Genomic DNA, 23,076 nt, shown 5'->3' with positions numbered 1-23,076 from the left:
TACAAACTACTTAGCATCGTCCAGGTTTCTTTTTGCATTTCTATATTAAGCAGTTATTTTGCCAATATTTATACACCGCCACGCACCTACACAAAGTACAAGCAGAGCTGGGAATACCAACTATAGCTGTTAGTCCCATTGCATGAAATGAGCTTTGTATCAAAAGGAAGAAAGGCTCTTCTCCATCTCACATGCTTTATTTTATTCAACCAGCTCTTTTTCACATTGTTATATCCAGTGAATATAGCACGGTTGGATTCAGAAGAGAACCTAAAGCGTTATCATAATGCTTAGAAGCGATGGCTTCACACTGTATAATCTATCAAAGGTGTCAGATTTACAAAATGCAGATTTTCTGTCACATTTGGGCACTATAAGCACTGTATCTTTTCACTAAGGTGCTGACTGCTGTTTTAATGAGGCCCTTTGGTGGCTGTAAAAAACTGAAAGGAGAGGATTATAGGGGTTACCCTAGGTATTGTCTATTTGTCTTACAAATTTCACACTAACTACCAATTACATCGCCATAAACCTTTTGGCTACTTCAAGCTATATGCCATATAATACATAAAAAATACGCTATGTTAACCTCTTCCATATTATACGAGTAACTACAGCCACTGATGCAAGTAACATATCTAATGAAGCCAATAATGAGCCTCTTTAAAAGTAGTCTTGTTATAGGAATAATATTAGAGCAGTTCAGTTAAAGGCTAAGGTCCATTATGGCATGCTTCCTACGTTCTGTGGTCCCAGGTCTGAAAAGATGCTGACACACTAATTCAGGCTCAAGAAGGGCATTAATCTCACAACCTTCTACTTGTCATGCTTAATGGGACATCCTGCCTAGGTGAAATGAACCTGATGTATTCAGGTAAACATAATTTAATAAGGAGGGAAAATAAAGAAATAGCTGGGGTCCAGCATAATGGCAAGGAGAATATTTACAATTTAGTTTTAGCAGAGAGGGCCATTAATGTTTTACTGAGAAGCAAGCAATGCAAGAGAAGAAAAGTAAAGGGCAAATCTTGCAAAATTTGTTTTAAAAACCCAACAACACTGAAATATTAGTGCATTTAAAGGAATACATTAATTTGGCAGGGGCAGAGATGTGCTAATGTGGGGCTTAGAGCAGTTGAGTGTAAAATCGAGATTTGAAGCCATATAGTATGATATTTAAAAGGCAAGCATGAATGTCAGCGAGTAGCTGTATATCCTCTTTTGTCTGTCATCAATCATAACTCTAATAAGCCACCTAAAATTGTGTCAAAAAGATAGGGAATACTACCAACCATGACTGTTAAAGCAACGCATGCCCTACTTGCAAAGCTGGTGGTAAATGAAGGACCCATCTCTCTTCCCAGAGAAAGCACGAGGTGCCACAAGGAAAACACGCCTGTACACAGTATTCCACGGCTACAGTGCTCTATGGTGCTGGATATAAAAATGTTTTTGACCATGCTAAGCACTCCTTTAGATAGGAGATAATATTACAAAGAGCAAAAGATACTGCCAGCTGCTTAGAAAAAAAATTTTATTTTGCTCCAGGAATCCAAGTCACCAACCTAAGAAAACCCAAACATTAGGATGAACCTTTTTATCCAGGCAGAACACGCCTTTACTTCTACACAATTCACCATTCTCTGTCCCCAAAGCCAAAAGGTTGTTCTACCCATTTTTTCTCTGAGTGAGAAAGATGGATGAAATCCGACTCTTGAAGAGAATAAAACTGTAAAAGTGCTGCTTGGTGATCAGAATGAAGAGAGGGCTTCTGAGAAAGCAGAACTCACCACACCATTGAGCTGGGCTGCTGCCCTTAATCTTTATGCATTTTCTAACAAACTGCATCCCTCTCCTTTTCTTTTCCATCTGTATGGGCCCAGTACTCACCTAGTAATGAAGCTCAGGGGAAAAAATTGAGAAAATTCTTTTGCTGTTACTGAATTTTCTTTGATCCCTAATTACAGTCACTGGAAACCAGGCAAGAGGCTTGTATCAGATCACTAGAAAAACACCATTAAGAAACTAGAGAAAATTATGTATAGAGCCTAAAACTGGTAATCTTAAACTACTGTATTTGCAGAACAGTTGTGTTGCGTTCCAGAAAGAAAACCAAATCTACTTTTCTTCTAACATTTAATCCTGTGTCAGATGCAATTGGCAGCATAGCAAAGAGGAGCCCAAACTGCATTTGTTTTGCATTACTGAGAAGAAATCAAGACTCATCTTTTAACTAGCCAAAAACAAAACAACAACAACAAAAAACAGGTATGGAAAGAGCAATAGTCAATTGGTCCCTTACAGACTTGCACGTACAGACGTTAATCTTGTTAAGCCTTGAAACACATACTCAAAATAGGCCTTTGCTGCCTCACTGGCTCCCAATACACCTTTTGACCATAAACATCTGGGTATTTTATCTAGGCTGATTTTTGCAAGCAGTTTGCTCTAAAGCCGCTAATACATGCTATTTCAATGGGGCTCTATGGTGCCTATTAGGTGCTGGTCATGCTGCGAGAGGGTGTGGATTGCACAGACATATTGCACCGTGGGGAGCTATAGGAGACATTCGGCTGCTGGAAGGCAGAAAACCTCCTGGAGTTCTCAGGTGCACAGAGGAGTACACTTGCTATTAAATTATTTCACAGGGAGAGGCCTATTACCTATGAAAGCTGATCCTGCTCTTAAAGGCTACTGCAAAGGGACCATAACCCTTTTTTGGGGGAGATGACTTGTGTCCAGAGGAATCAGTCCCAGGACTCCTAAGTGGCTGAGGAACACAACTATAACAGATAGATGTGCGAAGTACGTTTGATGTGTCATTTCCCATCCTGCAGAAACCTGCAGCTGCCAAAGGATGGCCCAAAGAATTTGATAGTTTAGAAGTCCAGCAAAAGACAGTCAACTTGCACCTACTCAGACAGCAACTTGTAAGAGGCAGGCAAATAGCCCGCAGTGAGAAATTTGTACTGAGGATATCTTTCAGTCATGTCTCCCTGGAATGTCAGCTGATTTAATAGCCTTTTAGCTTATTGGAAAGATATCCACTGACTCCTACAAATTTCGCAATAAGCCCTAAATCTATATTCTTAATCTCTTTTCATTTTCAAAATTCAGATCTTATTCAGGTAACATTTATAGATAGGTTCAGGTAGATAAGATAAAATATTTAGGACAACAATGAAAGAAAACTACAGTGCTACCTCTGCACTAATGGCTTGATACATGTTTTAGTACTCTTAGCTTCTGCAACCCTGTGATACTTGAGAGATTTTCTTTAGGAAAAGCCTGCTTGTTTTGGCTTTAAAACAGAAAGGTACATTTCTGAAAAACACAGCATTTAGTATTCACGTGCAGGTGTGCATTTTTGCTCATGGCTTCTTCTATCTGAGTTTGGATGTATATAACCATCAGAGTTGTACCATATGAACTACTGCATACTGAATGAAACCACCATACATGGAATTAAACACACTAAATTCCCACATTTGAAACTGACTGCTGTTGAGAACAAGGGGAGGAAAAAACCTTACAAAAATGATAAATCAGTGAATCCTAAATTATTTTAATTAGGGCTTGTTTCAAAGTTTGAATATGCTCAAACTACAGTCAGAGCACAGCTAGCTAATCTGGCAAAGCCATGGAAACATGAATTTTGCTATAAACTGGCCACACAACTAAGAGCACAAACAGTCACATTATTGACACCGAAGCGTGAGCTCTCATGAGCTTTCTCGCTACTGCCAGCCAAGCTAGATAAAGTTTGTAGGTCAGCAGTTAAAGCTAGAAGTGCCATTTCAATGCCGTGTTCAGTTCTACAACACAATTGAAAGGATCAAATGTAATTCAATAAACTTGCCGGCAAGGACAAGCGAGAAAGAATAGAAGTCCACAAGAGCCTTACAACAGTTTCTTGGGCTTGCACAGAAGCGTCAGAAGGTCTGAAAAAATCCCTGTCTGAGAGTTCTGCTCTGGTGGTATACGAGGAGCTCACCACTCGCTAGTCCTTATTTATCGGCAGGGACATGCGGTGCAATAAATTTCCCTCCACTCTTTCACTTTCCTTCTCAGCACTTGGCCCAAGTGTCATCAGGAAACATGGGTTTGTTTCCTTCAGAGCCAGAAAGACTAGCAAGGATCCTACTCATTTTTCCCCATATTAAAAAAATAATAACTGAGAGGCTAGTGGGTCTGAAGTTGGGCAGAATCTGTCACAATTCACAAGACCCACAATTATGTGAAACATATTGAGCTTCTGAAGTTTAATGCATGCAACAACAGAAGGGGAAATTTGTCAACCTCACTGATGGCTACAGTACAGAAATGCAGTTTCCTTATGCTGGCATCAAATTAATACACCTTTAGTCTTCAGGACCCAGTCTATCAAATTTGTTTCTCAACTGTTGTAGTCCATAGATAACTAGAAAGATTTTGAAGATTTGTAGTGAATACGAGCTCAGTCCACAGTAACTACAACGCTTTATCCTACCAGCAGCACCTTTAGACTAACATCGCCTTGAGAGCCTGAGAAGCCCAGCGAAACCTATCCATGGGGATGTTTCAGTCCACCCTGAACACAAAATTAGCGTGAATTCCAGAGAATCAGGAAACAGGTACACAGCTTAAAGTCTGAGCACGCAGGCCAGCAATGGCTCAACATCAATAATATTTCATGATCAAAGGTGTAGCCGTTTCCTTGCACCATCCCCAACGCACCCCAACTCCCTTGTTCTAACACAAAGGCATGGTGCTCAGCTGGCCCTTACACATCTCAGAAAGCATTGACTGTCTTTGCTAGACAATCTTTCCAAATTTATCACAAAATCTTCCTGATATCTTTGAGAGGGAAGAAAAGAGTTAATGATATTCCGAGGTTTTGGATTTGATGCTTTTTAATGAATTTGCTCTGCAAAAATTTTGTGGGAAAATAGGGTTTAGAACAGATTTTTTTTCAGTCTCTCTCCTGACGTTCCCTAGCTGTTGCCTGGCTGCTCCCCAACATGCACACTTCTTTTTTTGTCTTTTTTTTTTTTTTAATGGGAACTATGTTCTACTCTATATAAAAAAAGGGCTCTGCAGAGCTAGATAAAAAATGTCACCTTAGGCACCTGAATTAATAGTTCAGTTATGTACTCTGTTAAGTCTTTACTATAGATCAGCATAAGTGTGCTAGACAGACAATTCTTTAGAGCTAACATTTTTAAAAGGTGCCAAAGCCAATGTCCCTTTGAGATCTCTCTGAATTATCCAGATTAAAAACACACACACACACACACACACACACACATACAGACAGATCTTTTGCCAATGCAGCTTTACTTAGTACCACTGGAAATATAAACTGGTGGAAAAGTTGGCAGGAATAAATACTTCCATGGTGTTTCTAAAGCTGCAATTAATGTTAATGAAGCTATACCTTATATGGCATGGAGCTATAGTATAAATTGGATAAGTAAGAAAAATGATCAGCCCTTGTGCTCTTCCAATATAGTACATGAGGGTATTGCCACTGTAAAGCTATCTTTATTTTAAACCATTAAATAAAACAATATAAATCTGCAAGCAGGTGTTTCTTGTTGCAGGAGCATTGGAAGTTGCAATGCAAACAACCTAATTTCAGCATCTACGGAGAGCGCGAAGTAAATTTACTGATCACTGATGCATTGAGCCCAGGGAGGACACAATCAGCGGGAGCTTCCAGCAAGATTATCCTATTAAAGCGGGAAGACTTCACGCGGCGGCTAAGGAAGTAGTCAAAAGCAGGTGATGTAAGCGGGGGCTTGGCGAGCGGTCCGTGGGCCCGCCGTACATGTTAAGTTGTTGTTTTCTGCTCAGCTAAGCAGCAGAGAATTGATATGTTAGCAGTGAAGTGCAATGACAATTAAATTGTAACTGACCTACATGTTACCGTCATTACGCTTTCTCTTTTTTACTGCTTTCCCTCTTATTTAATCACACAGTATGGGGTTTTTATTAGGCTGTAATGTTAAAATCTTCATCCATTTAGCCATAAATATTTGACTGGGTATCTATCAGACTTCCTCACACTATACAAACAAAACCATTTTGCTGAATCATTGTTGACTTGTTTGTGGCCTAATTTAATGAGTGTAATAACTTACATTACTATCCAGTTAACATTTAGGAGCCCAGAAAAGACCTGCTAGCATGCAGTAAGCTACTGTATATATTTCCTATTCATATCACTCCTCTTTGCAGTAAATTTTATACAATAATATGCACTTCTTTCAACTCTGGCTTTGCTTTTACTCGGCCTTAGTTGAGTTCTCCTGAGCCAGGCTGCAACACCTAAGAATCAAGCGCCTCGAGATTTTGAACGCAGTTTCGTCTTTCTAGGCATTGAGCAATTACTTGCACACCCATTAAAGCATTAAGCAAAATGAGCCTCTGCATATATTCGTTATATCACACTCACAGAGGAAATCATATTATTCAGAAGGGAAAAAAAATAAAATTACTAACACTGAAGCAGAATAGCGTTTCTACGTTAACCATAAAAACCATAGAAAGCTAAATCCGCTCTGTCAGATCGCAGCTCAGATTAGGTAAAACAAACGTTGCTGCACTACAGCACGAAGGGCAAACCCAGGTATCTGGTCCCGCTCCTGCAAATTTGCGGGTTTCCTGGTGCCTGGGAGCTGCCGGCCCCTGCAGCAGAGCCTCCCTCCCGCGGCGCCCCAAGGGCAGCTGGCCACCGGCACTCGGGGGGCACCTTCGTCTCTGTTCTGCTCCCCGGGGAGAGAAAAACAAAACCAAAAAACCCCACCTTCTTGTCACTGCCTCCACTTTAAGCATTCATCCAGCATCTGAAAATCCTGTAGAGAGATTAAGTAACAAACTACAGCCTCCACGTTCATATACCAATTTAATGCACACATGGCAAGGAAAAAGGCATTTCTGTGCTTGCAAGACCATAACTCAGAAACCAATATATATGAGAGGGTGACAATTTGTGAACAAGTGCAAGAGTAGAAATTTTTCATTTTCCGGGGGGGGGGGGGGGGGAAGAAATCATTCCAGTTTAACAAAGAGATATCACTGATTAGTTTTTACTGCAGACATACTTTAATTACAATGACTGAAACTGTACTGCATACTAACAATAAAGTTTCTATTGTATGAGTGATGCTGTACCAAGTAAATCCCAAACATTACACAGTCAACTGTCCCCCAGATATATTCTAGCAACCCTTTTATTTTTGTCCCCGAGAAAAATACAACAAACAGAAGGTAATTGAATCAAATCGATCTTTCCCAAGTGGAACTGCTCACTATTTCCATACAGAGGTGTTTCATATTCTTTAAGTTTTCTCGGAAAGAGGGAAGGAGGGGATTACTCCGTGTATCTAGAGTTTTAAAAATGTTCAGTGAAGCCTTGGGAATCAATCCTGGTGAAAGATACCTCTCTCCACTCCACCAAACTGTCTTAGCGCTTACCTTCTCCCCGCTCCTTATCTCCTGGCTCATGACACCGTACAAACCCCAAAGAAACGAGCAGGAAAACATACTTTTTTTTAAAGGAGAATAGAAACCACCAGGGAGCAGCCAGCACAGGAATGAATACATTGCAAATGTCTTCAGCAATGGCAAATAACAGCAAAATTGTATATTATTTCATCCAATTGTAGAAGAGCACCAAGTTTCAAGAGGAGAGGGGGAACACACTACAAGAAATCCAAATGGTAAAGTTTCTTAAATTAAGGAAGAATTCCTGCCACTCCATGCGTGCACACTGACCCTCGCGGAACATTTAGTCCATGGGCATCTCGACTGCGAAGCTTACCGGGCACTATTTTACTACAAATTTCAATGCATATAGCAACAAAACTCATTAATAATATTTAGTAGATCAGTGTATTATCTTTGCCATCAATAGCATTTTGCATGGAAACAATACCTTATTAGGACAAAACTGAAAGCCATTTAGCAACACTACGCTCACGAAGGTACAAAAAACAACGATTCCCCACCTTCTTTTTTAATCTGCTAAATTCCTTATTTGAGATTTGAGACTTGATTAAGTCTGAGTGACTGTACAACATGAGGGGAGGGGGAAAGGAGTCCATCATGCAGAAAAGGAGCAAGGAAAGTACAGCTTAGACTGGAACAAGTTGTTTTTAGAGGAAAGTATATATTTTGCAGGAGAATCTAGAGCTTCCTGATAAAAAGCTCCTGAGGTAGCGTGCAAAAGAAAATAAAATATAAGGAGATTTATAACCATCTCATCGCAACGTTTGTTACCGGTTGGAGGTGAAGCTACAGTCAGGTGGGTCTCTGCTAACTGCAAAAATTCATTTAACCACACTGCTCGTATCTGGCAGTGACACGGAGCTGATGCAGCAGTGAACGGCTGTTCACATTGGCTGAGAGGCTCCGTCAGTGGGTCGTAGCAAGGGATGCTGCACGAGCTACCAGCCAGAGGGTCTGCTAAACAGAAAAACTAGTTGCAGCTACTAGACACAGAGACTGCACGCAGGTCACTTGTCCTATTCTTGAACTCATGTAAAAATAATTCACCCTTCTATATTAATATACTTCGTTATCAACACAGGCAGCTTAATTCTGACTGTTGTCAGTGAAGGGCCACTTCGCGACTGTTGCTATTCTTTAGTGTGTGCAAGTATTACACACGCACAATTTGTCCCTGCCCATTGTCAGTGCGCAGAGCTGCTTTACCCGGTTTATCGGTCCTGCTGGGAAGGGTAAGTACATGCGTTAAAGCAAGGTGCCAGCGGCGGGATACTAAGGACAGACGCGAGCAGAAGCTGCGCGGGACACCTCTCACTAATGCTAAATCTCAAAGTACACAATACAGAAACGTTGAGTCCTGCCTGACGCTGGCCTTAGAGGCTTTTTTCCTTACACACGTTTCCCTGCCCCGGGGATCTGATACGGAAGCCTGCTTCCACGTTCAGCACCTTCCGTCAAACTCAGCTGGACACCACTTTGACCATCTACCGTAAAAGGTCAAAGCTCCAATAACTATATAAGATTTATAGAACTGTCAAAAAGAATCAATACATTTCCAGTTGTTTCACTGGAAATTACTATCTTCACACAACCATGGGGAATGCAGTGAATTTACAGTAAGGATAACTCAAAATTAAGGCTCTCAAGGGTACAAAAAAATTCCATCAGAACACGAACTGATCTGAATTTCATTTTAATCATTCACACTTTTATAATACTTTTGGCTGGAAGATTTTTTTTTTTTTTTTGGTCCGGACACTTTATTTTGATGTGTTCAAAATGAAAATTTTAAAGTTTATTACAGAATATGTTCAACTGTAAGAAAAGGAATAGCTGAGAATTAAATGAATCTTCTTATTTTCAGTAGAACAAAACATTTCAGTTGTTCTAAAATGCAGGATTTTTCATTGTCTTTCCAGGTCAACACTAAAAAGGAAAAATTTTTCATGCCAATCACAAAAAAGTTATTAATTTGGCTAGCACACTAAAAGTTACTTCTGCAACTTTAGTCAAAATACATTGACTCCAATTTTGCAGTAAGGTGTCAACTGAACAGTTTCTCTTCCTTCATCATTTTCTTGTCTTCTTTTTCCAGATTTTTCATCATTCTATTTAGAAAGTTTCTCTCCTTTCCTCAAAAAGTGCATTCAAGTGACACTTCTGTCTCCCTCTCAGGGTTTGTTTCACCAGAATGACAATATTAAATAGCAAGTCTACTTAACTATTTTTAAGGCCCTGATCAGTGTCAGTTAGAGAGTGATGGGAAGATTATTTCATGGTTTAAATAACCAAATAGCCATAAAATCACATATATGAATCAACCAGGCTTAGAAGCAGGTAGCAGCATCCTGTAAAAAGTCTTTTCTTCCCTCAGGATGTTATGCTGAAGAGTAGGAAACAGAAACTGTCAGAGACACCCTATACACTTACTTATTGACATCAGAAAGCCTCTTGAAATACCTCAAGAAAAGCAGAAAAATGTACTAATACTATCCTCATTTCTCAATATTTAATTTAGCACAGATGATTATGTACAGAGTTACCATTTTGTAAAATTTATCCCAATGCCTACACTTTTAGTGAAACTCGAAATTTCAACAAAGTTTCTTTAAAATGTAAATAAGCGATATGTAATATTGATAGTTACTTTTATTTTGACCACAGAGAGGTTTATCATAAAATGAGGATTCTTCCCCCATCTGCAACGTTAAATTCTCTCTGTTAATGATGTAACATTTGTCTATGAAAGTCACCTAATAACTTAATTGCAGCAAAGTTTGAGATCTCCCCCAATTCAATATAATTCTATTCAACTTTTAAAAACTGTAAACATACCAGTAATTTCAAAGAAATGTGTAAATTGTCAGAGCGCTACATATTTCAAAGCATTACTAGAGCCATGCTTATTAGCTTAATTTTGAATGGATAATGAAATACACTATACATGACTATAGGAGTCAAACTGAAGCTTTTAACTATTGAATCCTGCAATTTTAAGCATTTAATTTTTTTAGTGCTTTCTTCCTTTCTTCCCTCCTTTCTTCTTATAGTCCACTTGTAGGGTAGAAAAACAAGTTGGATGAAAAAAAATCTGATGAAGCAACCCTCTGACTTGCGAGTTCCCTGCTTTTGCTTCTCACTTTTGTTATTATCTTTTCAACATGGCATGGAAAGCATGACCCGTGTATGTTAAACACATTAAAATGTGATGTGTGATATTAATCCTAACAAAACCCCAGCAGTTTAGCACTTCCACCCAACTCCATCTGCCCAAATTGTCACACCAAAAATCAAAGGCAACAGCCAGATTCATACATAGCTCAGCTAACAGGTTTAGTACCCAAGTCAGCAGAACCATGCAGGACAACCTGGAAAGGCAATTCATTTCTGCAGCTTGCCGTGGAGCAGGCACAACATTGCACAACAGTCTAACAGGAAACAGCATCCCATTTTGCCTTGGAAAAACAGCGGTGACTTGAGATGGCTTTCAGGCTATCGCCCAGACAACTGAGAAACAGGATTCCCTAATGTGCAAGACTCAGTCTCATGCAATCCAGCAGGAAATGATGGTAATATCCATAATCGAACATAGTTTTCTGCAACCTCCTGAGCAGAGGATCTGCAAAAGCTCCAAAAAAAAAAAAAAAATTCTTATTCTTTAAAACCGTAGCCGCTGCTGCTCATTACACCACTGTTTATAACACGTAAAAAGCTCTGGGTTCAGGGTTCAGAACTGAGACAAAGTGGGAATTACTTTGTGACCCAGGGAAAAAAACACAAAAGCTTTTATGCTGGATGAACATATGAAAGCTGGATGATGAAGTTAATCCTCAAGGATTTAAAGAAAACAAGAGTTGTCTTCCAAATCACACAATCTTGAGAACAGAGAATGAACTCCGAGGGTACGCGAGCTCCTCCCTCACCATACAACAACACGGTCTTACCTTACTTTGTTTGCTCTGTGCTGTGAAAAGCTAGGTTACGCTGAATTTAAAGCGTTACATCTTCCTCCTCTTTAGCTAAGCATCAGTGTGCTAAATTCAGTCTCCCACACATCATCCTCTTTATATTTCAAATTCACTCCTAGCAAAAATTTCTCATAAGCTTCCATTATGTTTTCCAGTAATTCCTCTAGGGGACACGTTCGCTGGACTTCTTTTGCAGACCAGAGCACAATATCCAAGCAATTTAATTTCAAAAATCTCAATTTTTGACAGTATTGCAATTCTAGTACTATCAACTATGTTCTGCTATGAACAGATTTTGTTCTTATATTATAGTTTAAATAACCTATGCTACTTCAAAACATATTTTATGATAGCGGGGCAAAGCAGGTTTAGAATTAACTCTGAAATTTTAACATCAACAGTTATGCTAACTAGAAATTTAATTATGTTATGTGTCCGAATGAACACACACAGTTCTGAACCATTGCTCTCTTCTTGTGGGGAAGCCTCTTCCTTAACCCTACAAATTTGCTTTATTTAATCAGTTTGCCTTGAAATTCACAAAACATTAAATTGTTAGTTGTTATATAACATTCTTTATAAACTGCATTTATTAATATCAGGAGGAGAGCTGTCCATTGCTACAGTAATTTAAGTTAGTACCACACGGCCACAGAGTGCTGCCGAATGATTTATCTTTAAGGAACTATTTTGCCCCAAAGATTATTTAAATGACACTAGAGATAAACTAACCAAATTTTTATCCAAGAAGTTACAATTTATCGAATATGTAATAAACCATGGCCGAAATACTCATTGTAAGCAGCGCATAATGTGCTCCGTGAAATGACACTTTAGCATCTCTCACTATGGTCATAGTAAAGTTTGCTGACGGTGCAGAGTAATGCTCCACTGATATTTAACAGTTCCCATCTACATGGTACTTTGCGATACTGTAACTTTATACACTCTAGTCCACTCTCTCACTAGTACTAAATCAGTCAACTTTGACATACAGCATTGTTCAATTTTCTTTGCTTTATTTTAATGCTGTAGACTCTACATCTACATGTTATTAACTTCTCAATATTAATAACATTGAAAGCAACAGGAGAAAAGAATCACTTCCCTCCCCACTAATCCCTGCACTCCTCAGACTCATGCACACACTTGGCATAAATCTTGGCACACTCCTGATCACGAGGAAAATCATGTTTTCTGCTGGTGAGCACCAGTCAGTGATAGCTGGAGAAATGTACCAGCTGGAGACTCTGTAACCTTGATACAGTACACACAAGTATATCAGCACCTCCTATAGGAAAATCCAGACGAAAAGTACACGTAAAAAAAAACAAAATAAATGTATAAAATAATGGATTCATCATCCGCAGCTAAAGATAAATATTAAATAATCCTATCTGCTTCTGGCTGAAAATTAATTTCTTCTAAGGCAAATAGTGTAATACGTATATGCGTTTCAATTCCCACCTGGCAAAGACCATATTTTCAGAATGCAGTACATAGACTTCTGAAATACTAGAACTACGTACATCACAGATATAGTTAAACAACTAAAATTTTCTTCCTTTGGGTACTAATTCACTGTCATCTATATCTATATATATATATATATACACACACACACGTATGCACACACATATACATAGAGATACACGTGTATGTACACACACTTATACACACACACATTATTAGCACATCATAGATTAATCATAGAATCGGTAAGGCTGGAAGGGACCTCTGGAGGTCATCTAGTCCAACCCTCAAGCAAGTGGCCCTTAAGGGGATTGAACCCGCGATCCTGGCATCATTAGCACCCACCCACTCACACACAGACACTCACACACTTTAGAGCATTGACATTCCCACCAAATGCAGATATTTTTGTGGAGTCTCCTTCCTTGGAGATATACAAAAGCTCCTGGACACAATCCTGGGCAACGTGCTCTAGGTGACCCTGCCTGAGCAGGCAGGTTGCACGAGGTAATCTTCAGAGGTCCCTTCCAACATCAACCATTCTGTAATAACTAGACTAAAAGCATAGGTTTTTTTCTTTTTTTAAAAAAAACTTCCTTTTTCTTTCTTAACATATGAATAACATTTTGCATTAGAAAGAGTGTGTCAATACCTTAAAACAGCCACAGAGGTACACCAACATAACACAACACAGTGCCACATGGAGATCCAGGAGAGCTAGCACTGAAAATGCTCTCCTGAGCCAAGCAGTAGTGTAGACATGGTACTACAACACAACATTTTGTTTACCCTAGAGATAACAGAGCTATATCACTCCTAGTAGCAAGGAGTGTTCATTCAGAACAAGTTCAGATAACACTGCATAGAAATGCTTTACACTATTTAGACATAATCAAAATGCCAGAACTATAAAAGCTTCTTGCACCTTAGAGATAGGTTTCTTTTAATGTGCATTTATGTATCAAAGTCACCTACTAGATAACTAGTGTATTTAGTTGCTTCTGAAAATCCCATCAGGATGCTTATCTCTATCTTTAGATGTCCAAATACTTCTTCAAATCAAACCACAGTTCGCCGCTTGTTTTGTAGCCCTGTATATGCAATGAGTAATATGTATACTTAAAAATCAAGCGATGCAAGAAGTACTCCTGATTAATTTACTATTTGAGAAAGGATGGAAGGACAAATACAGAGTATCACAAATCATGAAAAATCTGAGAACCATCACTTAGTATCTTGGCTCAAACACTATCTAATGAAAGGATTAGGCAAGGTCATGGCTTAGTTTCTCTTTGCCTTAAATAACATTTGACCAACCATAAAGGATGGCCTCCTGTTGGTCCAGGACAAAAAGCCACAGATGCAGTGTTTGCTCGTATCTTCAGCAAGGTTTAAAGCCAGCGTCTTGCCCACAGGAAGTCATTAAAAATCCTACTGTGCAGATCTTGACACCAGAGTACTGGTACTAGCCCTGGTATTCGGGCCTAAATGCAGAACTGGCAGATACAGCCTACCAAGACGCACTCCACGCCTGATTCCCATCGGAGAGAGCTATATAGCTTCATGCTCAGCCACTGCTTAAAGTTAGTGAGCTTAATTTTCCATCGCCCGTGGCATTAGCTAGTCATTTGGCATCTGAAAATGCCACTCAGTGAGAACAGCTTCATTCTACACTAATCATTTACTGCTCCTGCGCTAGCATGTACAGCCTGCAAGGTAAAGCATTTTGATGGAAAGCCTGAGGTGGTGTGATGCTTCATAGTATTGTGGGCTTTCTGGTAATACATGCTCTTCTCCACCCCTTCCCCACCAAAACCCTCTTCTCCCCTTTCCTCTTGTTTCAGGAGCATCTGAATGGCTCTCTCGCCATCCTCCATGTATCCTATTCCCCATGCAGGCAAATTTTATTCTCTCTTGGCTATTTAACAATTCTCAATCCCAAGAGCCCTCAAGTGCAAGAAAGCAGGCGTGAACTTGCTCATCATTCAAGGTTGCAGAGCTTGCATATCTTTCAAGGCCCATATATTCCCACGCTGTCTTCACTGCCAGTTTATCCATGCAAGAAAAGGAATTCACAGATTTACTGGCATAATTTTCATTCTAGACTGTTCTGTGGTCCAGCTTTGGCTCTGACAGTAAGTTCCTTGCACAGAACATTTTCTTTGAGAACTTCCTGGGATGACTGCATGTCAGCATCCTACCTGGGACCAATTTGATAGTATACCAAACAGCTGTTCTGACATAGGATACACAGACAACATATCAGACCCAGCTACCATCAGGAATGATCTTCTAAAAAGATCCAAGTCACCTGTGCTGACAGATAGGCTAAATGTATGGTTCAGTGTACCTGAATCCCAATCTATGAAGATAAGGATTGGAATGCAGATTAGGACCAGTTTAACTCAGTCTGGAAATTCAAAAAACATGCAGAGTAGTATGCATAAAAGCAATATTATTAAGCTCTACTGGTCTTAATGTTAAGAAAGCATCCTTTTCTCCTTTGCACCTTTCTGATACGGTGAGCATATCTGGTACAGTTAGGCTCACAAGGACAAAGATACAGACTAGAGTGGTAAGGAGAAGGGATGCCGTTCTTAGCAAACTTAACATGACAGAAGCATTTGTTGCTTCTGCTGAAATTTGTGTACCCAAGCATTCTGAGAAGTCTAACATGATCTGAGGCTGCCTGTGTCTTTGAAACTACTGGTCAGACACTCGCAGCAGTGGGCATAACCAGCTAGAACATTCCGATTAGATGAAATTTCATGGAACTGAAATATTTCACACACTGGTTCCAGTGAATTTTTCTCAGGGAAGACTGAAAGAGAGAGCATTCTCTGAAACGCTGTACCTTGGTGGTTAGGATGCTAGGACATCTAGATTCAAATCCTTGTTGGACCAAGCGATCTGGAGTTAAATCAATTGCATTTGAGGTCAATAACAGACTTGCCAGACTACTAACAAAGAGTGAAGACAAGAAAATTAATCTTTCAGTTGAAAAGTGGATGTGCTTACTTTTCAGTGTTGTTTGATTCTTCCCATCACAAACCTGAAGCCGTCAGAATCCAAGTAATATTTGCCCATTTGCCCAGAAGCAAAGTATTCAGGTTGCAAAAGCTATCTGCACACAGCATTTCAGACAAAGGCCAGTTTACGAAGGATCTAAAACTGCTGAAACATCAGGTAATGAGGGTTTCGCCTCCTAATAATCTTGCTTTGGAGAATCAGAAATTCATTTTCCTCAGACACAATTTTAAGGTTACGAGGCTGAACGAAGAGTATCGTTATCGTAGGCATAATAGGATGAAATTAGCAAGTAGAAAATGTATTAGTAACATTAGGTGTATTTCCAAGTTTCCTACCTCTGCCATGTAAGAACTAGAGTTAAGAAAGAACGCCTGACAGCAGGGAGGAAGAAGAAGGGATAGCTATGAAGACCTTGTCCCCGTGGGAATTTAAACGCATATATGGCGGTGCAAATAAATTGAGGGTCTTCTCATTCTCTTATTTCTGTAAGAAGCGTAACAAACAGCTGTAGGTCAGCACAAGAAGGGATGGTTTTTAGAGATGGCACAAAGATATGATAGGAAAAAATGCTCTAGTTTGAGAGTGCTCACATTAAGGCTTTGTAGGAAAAAAAAGTTGGTAGGATATCAGGCAACGGCAGGCCTGGTTGAGATGCCCCACATCGGAGGGCATGTGCTTTGCCAACGTGCTCTTAGTATGTTCAGGTGTCCATTCACTACAGATTTGAAAATCTAGACAAATACTGCTTTTCTACACAACCAATAGACCTTGAAAAGAGTATACACAGTGGGTGTGGACTTCCCACACACTTCCACAAACCTAAAAGGCCATTAAAAAAAAAAAAAAAGCAAATACAGCTTTAGGTATATAGTTATCGTAGAGAATAGTACATTTTTAAAACACCCCTTTCAACCTGTAGAGGCACCACTACAGCTCCCTCTTGCTGGTACTGTGAAGTACCATAGCCAGGATCCTTGCAACAGGTCAAACAGGAATCAGAGAGGAGCTTCAAATTGTCTATGCCCTCCCCCCCATTAAAGTTCTTCATTAAAAATACTTTTCCAATCACTCATATTTCTACACATCCAAATAGATGAAAGTGCCCGAGATGTTTTTTTAAATATAAGAAAGGCACAGATGACCTTGAAACATTTCACACTAGGTTTTCTGTTTTTGTCTTCAAGCTTTTTACACTACTTAAGAGCAAAGTCGCCTTTTTAACGTGCCAGGTTGGTCAGACTTCCCCAATAACAGCTGTTAGCAGACATGCCCAGGATTTTGCTTTCATATTTGTATGGAAATCATCCTTTTGTTGTCATTTTACACCCTTTATAGATCAGTTCAACATCAAGCTCATTAAAAAAAAAAAAAAATAGGACAAGAAAAATTCCAATGCATTTCTGCAGAAAGGATACATGCACCAAGACACACTAAGAGCTTGTGTTCTCTAAAGGCTATGGTCAGCTCAGGGGAGGGCTCCACACCTACTCAGTCTTTTGTAGTGATCGTGTTTTTACAATTTCAAATTTAATACTTTTTCTAATATATTATACGTTACCTCCCATGTATTTAAACTGTACTTAAAAGCATGCTAAGAACTGGTAATTCTTTAATGGTTGTTCACTTACAAGCGATTGTGGGTCATTACACAATCATTTAAAGGGCATTAATGAGAACCATTTAATGGTTTTAGTACAATATCATTGTAAGGGACAGGGGAAAAGTTACTGGCTGTAAATTTTTATGACCATTTCTTACAAAACGTATTACTTTAAAGATTTATGTATGTAACAATGAGTACAATAAAAGCCATGCTAAAAATAATTTGAAACCAAAGTAATGCATATAGATAAGGACCTACTTGCTGCAGTTTTGCATGCAGTCAGTACGATTTTCTTTCTTTTCTTTCTAGATACCTAGCTACTTACAGTGCAGCTCCTTTGTGAAAAATCACAGCAAAAAAAAAAAAAAAAAAAAAAAAAAAAAAAAAAAAAATTGCTCAGGTCTACATTTTAACAAAGCATAACCTGTGCTTTACAGTCTATATTTTATTTTTATTTTTTACTCATTGTTTTGCATTTAATGTCAGTATTTTTTCAGGTTTTCTAGGATGCAGCACAATAAGACAGCTTTTAACCAGAATATAAGGAGAATTACTTTTACAAAGCATCTTGAACTGTACATTTGGTTGGCTTTTTATAGATGGAAAATAAAGAACTCTGCAAGCCAGAATTAAAAGGTTGACTATTTCCCCACCGGGAAATTCTTTATTACTATACTAGACCAGAGCATACCTTCAAAACTACAAAAACTTATTTTGAAAACTATTCATATGGAAGCATTAACCTTATTAAAGTGCTTTAACAACAAAACAGTCATCATATTATGCCTGGTTTTGTCCATTTGTGATTCACATGGAATACATAATGAGGAAGACAATGCCCTTTTTTCCCCAGTATTCTTGCATAAGTAGGAGAATATTTCTAATTAAAAAGGCAGAGTTAGTACAGCACATGAATTGAACTGAACCATATCTCTAGAAATGCTGATATTTTTACTGTTTGTATTAAGTAAGGATTGTATTTCTCTCTGAATCTGGCCCAATACCCATTACCAATAAGATTTAGATTTAAGATAACTTGGTCAAAAGATGGTGAATTACAACTTTTAATTAAAACATAGAAAATAGTTTCTTTAAAATAAACATGGTAATACTTTCGAGATCATTAATTTTTTATGTAAAGAACAACAAAACCAACCTGAATATTTTAAAATGTGACATTAAAGAGCCAAGGAAAAGGAATTTTTAGAAAGTTATCCATGCAACAAAACCAAACACTGTAGTTAATATTCTGCAGCTTTTTCTTTTTTTTCTTCTTTTTTTTTTTTTCCTTCTTTTTTTTTTTTTTTGGTCTGTCGAAATACTACTATTCTTTCATGATGGGTTTTAAACTTCCCCTACCCTCACCAACATGCTTAAAGTCTAGTTGAGATGAAAAACATAAGGGGGAACAACAAGAGGTTGCATTTGTTATTTTACTATGTTCTCTTCATTACTGCTTTAGTATTTTGTTCCTATTTTGAAATGACTGAAATAACCCAAGAGCTAGACTTTGATCTGAAATTGTGTACACATGAAAATGCAAATGGCATGACCAATGAAGTGAAACATGGCATTAAAATACTTTTGCCTTTATTCTTTGATTGGAAATGTTACTAATGATTAGTGTATGTGAAATAGTGAACTGTTCAAGGTGTAGGAAGTTACTATAGATACATGTTCTATGCACTTATCAGTAATTATTAGTCTGCGTTCTTAGAGAGAGCAGAATACTGGCAACAAAAAATAAAAACAAGAATGGTATATAACCAACTTTATTTAAATACGGTAAACCACAGGTAGGGAAACGCTGGGTTCATGCAAACTGAGAACTGGAGTTACGACAGATATGATGAGGAGAGAAATCCAGCCCAGCTGATGTCAGAAGCACACAATTCATCGAAGCAGGGTTTCACTGCATGTTCGCAGAGGACACATAAGTTCTGTCTATACCTCCCAGCCTCGAACAGGCATGTTGTCCTGTTTCTTGAACTCACACGAGCAAAAATCCCCACTCACACCTCACTGCAGCACGGTTATAACATAGGGACCAATGGGAATAGGATGAGATCAAATCCACTTTTACCTTCAGTCTGAACTAGGATTTAAAACCTGAGTATTTGAAAGCAAAAGGGTAATATACTAAAATCAATGGGCCACTACATTCCCTGGTTTTGTGATCCCTCTCATTATTTGCATTTTCAACTCTCTCCCATTTTATTTTTCACTGGATATTAATCACTGCTAACTGTGTATCCCTGTACCAATTCTTCACCTCATCAGAAAACAGCACCTGCACTCAGAGCCCAAAATTAAGAGATTCATAAAATCAAGGAATGAAATGGCACATTGGTTTAGTGTTTCAGTCTTTCACCTCTAGGAATATGGTATTGTAAAGAGAAAGAAGGGGCGGGGAAGCGGGGAAGGTAGAGACACCAAGAAGCAGAAATTAAAATAAAGAGAATAAAATGGACATAGACAATAAAAGAGGATAGGAGAAGCAGACGAAAACTGGTGAATGGAACTAACAAAGGAAAAGAAAAATAAAAAGATAGATGGAGGAAAGAATAAGAATGCAATGATTTTCCTTACACACCTCCATACACGTGTGCATGCTACAGCATGGATTAAAATTAAAAGAATGGTGAAGGTAAAGCACCAGAACTGTTGACTTTCTCTGAAGTTCTACTGAAAGAGAAAAGGAAATTAAATGCCATAAATATATTCAAACATTAAAGATTTGATTTACAGTAAGAAAAGCAAATAAATTGTGAGTTATGATTCGAGGTTGTAGAGGTCTCCGAACACTACACGATTATTTGTTATACTGCTGCAGTATCTAAATTCACTAAAGTAGATGCAGAACAGAGATTCTGTCTAGTTGTTCTTTTGCTTGTGCTCGAGATACTTCAGCTGCGTTGAGGTTGTTTTTCTTTAATCAAGTAATAACAACATGGACTGCACAGGCACCTTTGTAATTACAATACCGTGAGCCAAACACACAGAGTGCAAAACAATACAGCATGTTGTAATTTTTTTTTTTAAGTCAATAAAACACACACACGATTCGTTCAAAGCATTTTCAATTCAATAGTGTCATGGATGATCCTTTGGATACTCATACAAATGTGTCTGCAGCTGACCTTGAGGTGGGTAGCATCCTAGAAAAGATACATCAAAGCGCAAAATGAAAAAGAAACTATTTACCCATAAAATGCACCTTACCTTAAAAATGATTTAGTCCAGTGGGGAAATTCCTACTGTTCATATACACACATATACGTATGTCCACATACACTGACGCACACATATGGCTTTAATCCATTAGTTTATCCCTGAAAGCATTCAAAGTAACCGCTACATTGGAGAAAACTTTTTTAATGTTTTGAAGTTCTGAGCTTATTTTTGCTTTACAGCAAAAGTTAACCAAAAATGGGTAGAAACTGAAAAAAGTATGGAATTACAAGATAATGGAGCTCTGGTGCCCTGAAAATATATAGTAAATTAAAAACTTCTGTTGATGACAGAAAAAAGAACAATAATAATAGCTAACAATACTTACTGTCCAAAAAAAGAAAAGCAATTGCATATAAATTGAAATAGCTAAATAAATGCAGATATGCTCAAAAGTCTTGGAAAAGTGATTTGCGACACAAAATGATGTGGAGATTGTCATTGTAGAAGAACTCTAGTCATACCTCTAAGCCCAGCCATCTGATGCATGTGGCCAAGATGTGACATGGAAATTTAAGAGACTGTTGGATGAGGAAAGCCTTTCTTGAGAGGTACTCTTAGAGGGTACCATTCCTTTAGTAGTACAGTGGAACTACAAACCAGGATTTTATTTAAAAAAAAAAAAAAAAAACTTTCTCTATCTGGCACTGAATTTCACATGTGCAAAGAGCCTTCTGCTCAGAAATATATTTCCTGCAGAAAACTCAGAACTACAGTTTGTAACAGCTGATCTACAAGGTCACTAGAAGAAAGAAGGGGAGAGTTCACTGCACCCCAGAAGATTCAGAGATACTACTTTGGGGCATTCTGCTGATCAATGAAGACTATTTGGAGATACAAAAGCAAAGAAAGGCAGCTAGAAATGGCTTTTTAAACATTATTATACTACAGGCTGCAAAGTTTCCATGGTGGGGAATTCATCATGTAAATGGATAGTGCGACTACCATACGCCAGGCTCAAGGCTCCCTCTCTCTGACCTCTAGCTGTTACCCCAATACAATAATAGCTGTTCCAGCACTCAGGAGCCCCAGTCATAATCACCTTCCCACGATGCTAACTTCTTTAAGGAAAAAAAAAAATCAGAATCTCCTCTCTAAGAAACTTACAACCCAAGGTGGGGAGAAGTCGAGGGACTTCTGAGCAGTAATGTATTCCAGTAACCCATGTGATATATAGACAATGATCAGTGTACATACAGTGATAAAACAGCTCTTTAGAAACACCTGTATGAAAATCTAGAAGGCTACATAGAAAATACATATGCATAGTAAATAACCTGGCATATTGCTCCTTTATCTGTTGCTACCTGCAGAGACTGCTGATGTATCCTTCTGAAGTTCTGGTAGGACTTAACCGTGTACAAAAGCCCATGTTGACTTCTGTATGTCTGCGTGTACATGCTTTCATTATACTACCATGACAGCTTTCTCTATGTATTCTTTTTCCTACCAAAGTTACTTACAAACAGATGCAGGTATTAGAGAAATGTGAAAGAAGAGGTAGCAGTGGCTTTATGAGTAGTGTCGGAAAAGTTAATGCTACGCATGCGAAAGCCCAGAAAGCAGCCGCAAGAGGCTTGTACAACAGCCAGCTGGGATGAAGGCATTGCTAATAGGAAATAAAAGATCGTATCGATAAGAAAATTGCCGACAAGAAGGAATTAACTTCTAAATGAAACAAGAAGCCAGAGACCTGTATGTTGTTCACCAAGAACAAAGTCTATAAAAGTACAAAGAATAGGACAATGGACAAGGCTATAAAAGCTAATGACATTACTGGGACTATGCAGTGGGATTTTTTTTTTAAAGGTGCACAAGCATCACTAAGACAATCATCTCAGAACCTAAAAAAAATGAAGCATTCGCCTTGAGGAGAGGAATTAATGATCCCAAGATTATGATCTAATTCCCTGAACACAAATAGGAGAGAGCAGTGCCAATGATAGACATGAGAAATGAAAGGGAACTCAATGCATCCAGAAGGAAAGCTGAAGAAAGCACATGTAAAACCATGCACCTTGTAATGCAATCTTTGGAAAAGAGAAACTTCTTTACACAGAGGAGGGCATGGAAACACTGGACTTCCACTTACGCGGGCAGTAAAATATAAGAAGTGGTCTGCAACACTTACTGCCCCAAAGCCTTCAGCAGGGCTTGGATTCATAAACCTAGGATGCCTCTGGCCATCAGTCACATCAGTGGAGCTCGCCACGCTGCAAGCCAGCTGCAACAGAGAAGCTGCATACATGCAGTTTAATACATTTCTGTTTTCTAATTTCC

This window comes from Rhea pennata, chromosome 3 (genome assembly GCF_028389875.1).
Source record: "Rhea pennata isolate bPtePen1 chromosome 3, bPtePen1.pri, whole genome shotgun sequence".
Lineage (NCBI taxonomy): Eukaryota > Metazoa > Chordata > Aves > Rheiformes > Rheidae > Rhea > Rhea pennata.
Note: the sequence above shows the minus strand (reverse complement) of the source record.